We start from the raw sequence: 2,336 nt of genomic DNA on the forward strand, positions 1-2,336 counted from the left end.
GACGTACCGCGTTAAGCCTGGGGACAACTCCCTAGCCTGTGAGGAAGAGCTGCTTTTCCGCAGCCCCGTGAACAGGGAGGGGCGCATGCACACACACGGTTCATCTGGGAAGCGCTGCTCGTGCCTCGAGGTGTCTGCGGGGAAGGGGGGGTGGCGGAGAAGGAATCTGCTCCTTGGACCTCGTGGGCAATGCTCCTTGGATCCCCGTGCCGGGCAGCTGCTGGCTGCCCGTCCCGCTGGGAGCTTGGCCACCGTCGGCGCTTGGAAGCTGGAAGGAATGGAAATGGAAATTGCTGGGGAATCGTTATTTCTGTGGTTGTGATGCAGGAGACGCGAGCTGTGTCTGTAGGGGGGCAGGTCCAGGCCCATGGCTCTGGAATAAACAGCCAACACCTCGTGGAAAGCAAAGCCCTGACTCCTGGTGTTGCTACGCTCAGCTCTTTAAGCACGAGGCTGTAGGTTTTATAGTCAGGAAACTAAAAGTTCTATAAAATGATCCTTTTTGTTGTTGTTCAAAGCTGAATTTGCCTTGTGGTTTGTCCCATTTCTGACAACATTCGTTCCCAGGTCCCTAACCGCTGCCAGCTGAACCGTGGGAGCTGTTCGGTAGGAAATGCAACTAGAAATCAACCGCCCGTTCCCCGCGGGCGGTGCCGGCAGGGTCAGGGAGGAGAGCGGTGGCCTTGCACCCAGCTGTTCCGCCGTTCAAGGCCTCTCGACCACGCCGGGTGCTGTTCCTGGGAGGCAGCTTAAGGTTTTAAAGAAATAGCGCCAGTTCGTTGTACTTCTGATAAGGTGTTCGCTGTTTTGGGAACTTCGCAATAAATGCAATCTCGTTTTCTGACCAGCTGATGGGTCGTTCGTCCTTCATGCATTGGGAAACACCTTAAAACGTGGTTTTTTTTTTTTTTAAAAAAAAGAATAGCATGTCGAGAGCGTTTCTGATGTGAAACAGAATCCTGCAAGTTAGGCCGGTTTCTCTGGAGCAGGATGACGGCGCGCTGCCTGGAATCCACAGCACGGCTGCCAGAGGGGGCTGCCCCTCGAACCCCAATCTGGCGGGTGACGGTGCGCCCTCGCGCTTGGCCGGGAGGACCCAGCTAGCAAGGCCTTGCTGGAACTGGGTTGAAACGCGCTGGCTGGAGTCTCCCGCTCTAACGCCCTCGCCGTCCTCCCAAGGAGGTACTCAGATGCCGACGGATCGCACACGGCACGGGCCAGCTGGGTACCCCGGGCGCAGCGGGTGCGAACGAGCATTAACCCAGGTTTAACAAATCGTGACAGAACGCGCGCGCGTCCCCGAAGCGGTGACGCTTGAACGTCCCCTCCGAGGTGCCCCGAACTGTGACGTGCCTGGCGCGACTTCCTGCGGGGAAAGTCAAGAGCGCCGACGAGATGCTGGGGGAGAAAAGTGTTTCCTCTGCGATGGAAAGGCGTTTCCTCCTCCAGCACTGCTTAATTTCATTAATTGTTCCTGTTACAGACAGCTGCCAACTGCATGGCTCTGTACGTTGGTTCCACCCAAACACAACCTGGGAGCTTTATAAAACAAAAATTAAGACCATCTGGGTGTGATAAAAGTCTCTCTTAATTAAGAAAAGGTTAGGAGCTGTCAGAGTGAAGCAGAGCGTTAGGACCACAGCGATTATCGCAGAATCAGGAGAGGAGAGGGAACTTAACTACTTGAAGGCTTTATCCCTTTTCCCGTAAACAGGGAGAGCTTAATCGCCTTGAGCCTTGGCTCGCTCCTGCGATGGGACCCTGGGCCCAGCTGGCCATGCGTCGGAATCGGCGCAGCCCGCGTCTTCCGTCAATGCGTAACGGCAGCGTGCGCGCCGAGTGACGCGGGTGCCTTTTCCCTCCGCCTGCCAGGGAAACCTCCTGAGCCCCTGGGCGCTCACCCGCTGCCACCTTCCCGTGGCACCTGGACCTGCCCGTCCTGGGCAGAGAGGCAAAGGCTGTCTCTCCGACGTTACTGAATAAAGGTGTTTGCTTCTGCACCTCCCAGGAAAGCCCGTTAACGGCAACTGCGTTAGGTTAGTCAAGGAGCGCCGTGGTTCCAGTACGTTTGTGGAATTGGTGAGACGTGAAACGAACCACAGGGGTTGAGCCAGGTGTGATGCGTCTTCCGAAGTAACACCAAGCACGTGACAGTCTGTCGCTCCCGCTGGGCCGGGGCCGTGCTGCAGGGAACTCCGTAGGAAATTTTGCGGACAGCATGCAGGGAAACGGTTTTGCTTTGACCAGCAGACAAGATGCAGGCAAAGGGCAGGACAGAACATAGAATGGTAGAATCACAGCATGGTTTGGGTTGGAAGGGACCTCAAAGACCATCC

The sequence above is a fragment of the Eurypyga helias genome, unplaced genomic scaffold (genome assembly GCF_000690775.1).
Source record: "Eurypyga helias isolate BGI_N326 unplaced genomic scaffold, ASM69077v1 scaffold2850, whole genome shotgun sequence".
NCBI classification, from domain to species: Eukaryota; Metazoa; Chordata; class Aves; order Eurypygiformes; family Eurypygidae; genus Eurypyga; species Eurypyga helias.